The 5,425-nt window shown below is 47.5% G+C and overlaps 5 non-coding genes across 5 annotated transcripts; all 5 read left to right on the top strand.

The window, feature by feature from the left end:
- The first annotated feature begins 905 nt into the window (after nt 1–905).
- Nucleotides 906–979, top strand: trnan-guu (transfer RNA asparagine (anticodon GUU)). Its single transcript has one exon. It is a non-coding gene; the product is annotated as a tRNA-Asn (tRNA).
- Nucleotides 980–2,279: 1,300 nt separating this feature from the next.
- On the top strand, nt 2,280–2,353 carry trnat-agu (transfer RNA threonine (anticodon AGU)). Its single transcript has one exon. It is a non-coding gene; the product is annotated as a tRNA-Thr (tRNA).
- A 158-nt stretch (nt 2,354–2,511) lies between these two features.
- trnat-ugu (transfer RNA threonine (anticodon UGU)) lies at nt 2,512–2,585 on the top strand. Its single transcript has one exon. It is a non-coding gene; the product is annotated as a tRNA-Thr (tRNA).
- An 839-nt stretch (nt 2,586–3,424) lies between these two features.
- On the top strand, nt 3,425–3,498 carry trnat-agu (transfer RNA threonine (anticodon AGU)). Its single transcript has one exon. It is a non-coding gene; the product is annotated as a tRNA-Thr (tRNA).
- Nucleotides 3,499–3,656: 158 nt separating this feature from the next.
- Nucleotides 3,657–3,730, top strand: trnat-ugu (transfer RNA threonine (anticodon UGU)). Its single transcript has one exon. It is a non-coding gene; the product is annotated as a tRNA-Thr (tRNA).
- Nucleotides 3,731–5,425: the final 1,695 nt, after the last annotated feature.

Here is a 5,425-nt window from a genome sequence, read left to right as displayed (position 1 = left end):
GGGCCATCTGATTTTTTTTTTACAAACAGGTTTTGTGACTTGAGGGCCTTCCGACGGGTGGGTTTCCTAACTTAAAGGCCTTCTGTTTTCTTGACAGGTGGGCCTTTTGACTAACCAGCCTTCTAACAAGTGACCTTTCTGATTGAAGGGCATTCTACATTTTTTTTTAACCAATGGGTTTTCTGACTTAAGGGCCTACTGATCTTCTGACTAAGGGATCTTCTGAGTAAAGGGCTTTCTGATTTCCTGATTAATAAGTCTTCTGGCTTAAAGGCCCTCTGAGAAAAAAGATGGGCCTCTGTAAGTTGATGTGACTTTGTGAGCAAACTGTTCAACATAATAGAAGCCTTTGTCAGCCCAAAGAAAAGCTGCTTTAGATTTACTTCTAAGCTGAGGCAACATTAGTGTAATAGGTTATATAAAATCTAATAGCTCTATAACCTGTACCTTATGTATCTGGGCATCTTTTTATATATTACTGCCTACTTTTATGTCTGTTTTGTTTGTTTGTTTGTTTTTTTGTATATGGACCTGTGTCTGCAATAAAGATTTATATATACTGTTCTTTCACCTATAGCATCCCTCTTATCTGTTTGGTCTTTGTCCCAATTTCTAACTCTGCTTTTTTACTTTCTTTGTCTCCAGATAGAGAAAGTCTCCGGCCAATATCTTATATGCTGACAATTTTGTAATTAGATATGAACACATATACACAAACCTGTATTGTCCACAGGTTCACCCAACAATTAAATGAAAGGGGCTTTTGCTTTTAACGGGTCAGTCAGAGGGACAACCCCGGGCCTGTGGATAAGTCCGGTGTGGCTTGTAATGCGTCACATTGCAGTTTTGACAAAGAGCTCTGCAGTGTATTGGCTTGGCCACCCAGGGGCCCAGCAGCTGTGCATGTCTCTGTGGCGCAATCGGCCAGCGCTCTCGGCTGTTAACCAAGAGGTTGGTGGTTCAAGCCCACCCAGGGACGAGCGGTATTTATCCCAGCGTGCTCAGTGCTGGAGGCTGGGCACCAGAGCCTTTTCCTCTCAAGAAAGAGTCTTGTGTCTTGAGATTTGGTGGCCCGCCTGGCCAAACAGGACCTCGCAGTCATGTGAGTCTTTGGCTCAATCACAAACCACCCCCTACACACTACCCCTTCGCTACCGAGTGTCACTTCAAATGAAGTCACACTCCCGGCTGTGGAGGGCACTTTGATTTAAGGGGGAGGGTATAAACATTACCGGCAGGAATGGGAGGCCCTCTTCACTTCACCCGAACACGGAAAACCTTGTCGCCATGGGAACAGAAAGACGCTCCCCATGTTTGGATGTTACGTTGTGGCATACATTGCGAGTCGCTATATCGCTGTGCAGAGTTGATAAGAGCTGTATGTTTCCAAAATACACTTATATTGACACAGAGAAAACAGTGAAACACGTGGATTTCATTGGCATAAGGCAGATACCTGCTCCCATGCCTACTGTGTGTGTGAAATGAGAATCATTCTCAGTTTGGAGCCGCACCATCTGTCTCGTATTTGTCTTCCTCTTTACAATCATAAAACCAGAAGCCATTACAATGACAAGAGCTATATTATACTTTAAATAATTTGAAGTGATCCCAGATGTCTATCAATAATATCACCATATGACATTTCCTACTGAAAAAATGAATTAATACTGCAAACTGCCCACATTTTAGGTGTCATGGCTTCATGATCAAATCAAACATCAGCATAGAGTAAGATTTGCTTGTTTCGTTGAATCTTTCTAAACCACGCTTCTTGTGAGTTTCTGTTAGTGATAGAGGTATGGGGAACATATTTTACACATGTGGCACTTGTTTCCTCATCCATTTCGCTGTTGCACTTCCTGTCAAAGTGAGCATCGATGCAGGCTCGCTGTTGAAGGCCTGAACAGTCCACTCCCCCTCCGCACTACGTGGTTTGGGACGGCCCTTAATGTGGCGGACCCTCTGCGAGAACGAGCAAACGGAGGGTTAGTGTGTAGGGAGAGTGAGCGGTTTGGGATTGGGCCTTTGTGTCTTGGCCCCTCTATCTGCACAGTGCCAGGGACAAAGTGGTGTGGCTCCCGTGTTGGCCAAGGCCTGCCAGCTCTGTGCTTTCCCTCTCTCGCTCTCCTGTGCAGTCCTGGGCTTGTTCAGGACTTTTGCTTTTGTTGTGTTTGTCTTGTCTTGACTGAGGAGGGAAAGAAAGATGTACAGAAGCTGATCTGATTGGAGTCTCTAGTGTCAACTCTGTGAAACATTGCTGAAGACCAACAACTTGTGGCGCCATGGCTTAGTTGGTCAAAGTGCCTGTCTAGTAAACAGGAGATCCTGGGTTCGAATCCCAGCGGTGCCTGCTTGTCCTTTCTTGGCAGTCGAAGAGGAGCCCGGCCCGCTCTCCAAGCCATCCCAACTTGACACGCCTCCTGGGCTCAACAGAGACTGCGTGTGTCTTTTGTGATACACGAGGGCAACAGAGGTGGGGCATTTGCCCCAAAATACTTGGCAAGAACAGGCGCTGTGGCTTAGTTGGTCAAAGCGCCTGTCTTGTAAACAGGAGATCCTGGGTTCAAATCCCAGCGGTGCCTTGATCCCTGCTTTTTGCCAGCCACGCCTTCACTATGTCAAAACTGGGGACTGGACCGTTTGTTGGGTAGCCCTCCATCTGAGGCTTGCAGAGGTCGTCGGGGGCGGCTTTTAGAAGAGGCCCCGTCTCTTCTGGGGATCCGGGTTTCCTCAGCGAGGTCTATCAGGGGCTCTGCAGGGTCAGGGCCAGCGACAAAGCGCACACCGCAAGGCTTTTGCTTTTTACGGGTCGGTTGGAGGGACAACCCCGGGCCTGTGGATAAGTCTGACTCCCTTGGGGGGACCCAGCGAAGGCCTCAGAAGGTGTGGCTCGTAATGCGTCATGTGGCAGAGTTTTGACAAAGAGCCCCGCAGTGTCTTGGCTTGGCCACCCAGGGGCCCAGCAGCCATGCATGTCTCTGTGGCGCAATCGGCTGTTAACCGAGAGGTTGGTGGTTCGAGCCCACCCAGGGACGAGTGGTATTTATCCCAGTGTGCTCAGTGCTGGAGGCTGGGCACCAGAGCCTTTTCCTCTCAAGAAAGAGTCTTGTGTCTTGAGAGTCGGCGGCCCGCCTGGCCCAACAGGACCTCGCAGTCATGTCCACTTTGTGTCTTGGCCCCTCTATCTGCACAGTGCCAGGGACAAAGTGGTGTGGCTCCTGTGTTGGCCAAGGCCTGCCAGCTCTGTGCTTTCCCTCTCTCGCTCTCCTGTGCAGTCCTGTGCAGTCCTGGGCTTGTTCAGGACTTTTGCTTTCCTTGTCTTTGACTCCACTGAGGAGGGAAAGAAAGATGTACACAAGCTGATCTGATTGGAGTCTCTAGTGTCAAGCGTGTCAGACATTGCTGGAGACCAACAACTTGTGGCGCCGTGGCTTAGTTGGTCAAAGTGCCTGTCTAGTAAACAGGAGATCCTGGGTTCGAATCCCAGCGGTGCCTGCTCGTCCTATCTTGGCAGTCGAAGAGGAGCCCGGCCCGCTCTCCAAGCCATCCCGACTTGACACGCCTCCTGGGCTCGACAGAGACGGCATGTGTCTTTTGTGATACTCGAAGGCAACAGAGGTGGCGCATTTGCCCCAAAATGCTTGGCAAGAGCAGGCGCTGTGGCTTAGTTGGTCAAAGCGCCTGTCTTGTAAACAGGAGATCCTGGGTTCAAATCCCAGCGGTGCCTTGATCCCTGCTTTTTGCCAGCCACGCCTTCACTATGTCAAAACTGGGGACTAGACCGTTTGTTGGGTAGCCCTCCATCGGAGGCTTGCAGAGGTCGTCGGCGGCGGTTTTTAGAAGAGGCCCCGTCTCTCCTGGGGATCCAGGTTTTCCTCAGCAAGGTCTATCAGGGGCTCTGCAGGGTCAGGGCCAGCGACAAAGTGCACACCGCAAGGCATTTGCTTTTTACAGGTAGGTCGGAGGGACAACCCCGGGCCTGTAGAGCTTTTGCTCACCTACTTTCTCCAGCATTCGGCACCGGCATCAAACTCCAGTGTGACTTCACACGCTGACTTAAATAGAAACGTAACTGATCTGGTGCTGTGACAGAGCAACTGGTGTCCCAGCTGAAACTAAGGTACAAGTTGTCATAGTCGTGTTTTCTCACTGCAAAGACTGGGAGAGAATCACACGGGGATTATACAAGCAGCAAAGCAAGCCCAAAGTTGCGTACATGTACATGCATATAAGTGGACATGGCAACTGCCAGACTCTGAACCTTGAACTGCTCCCACTGTTATTCAACAGTTTGTAAATGTGAATGCATAAAAATTAGCCAACACTGGTTATCTGTATTATCTCCAGCTGTCAGTGTATGAATGGGTGAATGAGACAAGCAGTGGTTGAAAAGAGCAGAAAGTGCTATGGAAATACAAGTCCATCCATTTCCCATTAGCATCACTATGGTATTAAAATGTGGCATGCTCAAGTATCTTACTCAGGTTTGAGAGTGTTTCCATATTGGAAACCTTCAAGTCAAACTCTGCGTGTATGTCAGGTAAATCTAATTCTGTCTCTGAAATGTAAAACACCACACAGGAGACCTTGTCCTGGTGCGGTGGAATTCAACACGAACAGGAAAACCTTTAACTTTCAAAATGACAGCATGCTCTGGTCTCCTCTGTTCTCTGACGCTTACAGTGTTTTTAAAGGAGAGGTGATGCAATAGAGAGGTAAACATGACCCTGTTAAAACATTTTTTTCAAAATGAGCTGCTAGTAACAGATCCAGAATGTGTATTTGATTTTCTGAGACCCATGAAATGCTTGGAATTAAAACAGGGTTTTGGTGTTTTATAATATCCAGTCTCCACTCATGTTCTATATTTGGGAAAGAGGACTGTACATAATGTGTAATTAACGAGGACTTTTTTTAGTCCTTGATTGAATAAAAACTATTAATTCTTTAAAAATTAAAAGGCTATACAGAGATTTCCAGGAAGTCGGTGAATAAAACATTGCAGCAATAATTAAAATTCCTCATTATTACTGTTGCTCTTGAGTCCCTCCCTGTCCCTCTGTGAGGTAGACATCCAGGTAAATGGATCAAGCTGCTCATTTGCTGGGCAACCCGTTTGATTTCTTCTGCTCTCCTTTTTTATTCGCACAGTTTTTGCTTCATAAAAGATCTCCTGTCTGCGTTTCTGAGCAGATGATACATTCATCTTTGAAATATTCCCACCTTTGCAGCGCTGCAGGTCTCAATCAAACAGGGGGGAAAAAGGAAACGCTGGGTTCTTTGTTATACAACCATTAGAGTGTTCCTTACCTCACCGCCAATGACACATTCAGTGAAATAACAATGTGTTTGAAAGGCAGTCGGTATTACATCAAACTAGCAGCAGCTGCCATCAAATGCATAGTGTGCTGCTGGAAATCCA

This window comes from Halichoeres trimaculatus, unplaced genomic scaffold (assembly GCF_033239565.1).
Source record: "Halichoeres trimaculatus isolate MK-OKI-2021-1 unplaced genomic scaffold, fHalTri1.1 fHalTri1_scaffold_14, whole genome shotgun sequence".
Classification (NCBI taxonomy): domain Eukaryota; kingdom Metazoa; phylum Chordata; class Actinopteri; order Labriformes; family Labridae; genus Halichoeres; species Halichoeres trimaculatus.
The sequence above is the reverse complement of the archived record's forward strand: the minus strand, read 5'-3'. Positions and strand labels throughout refer to the sequence as shown.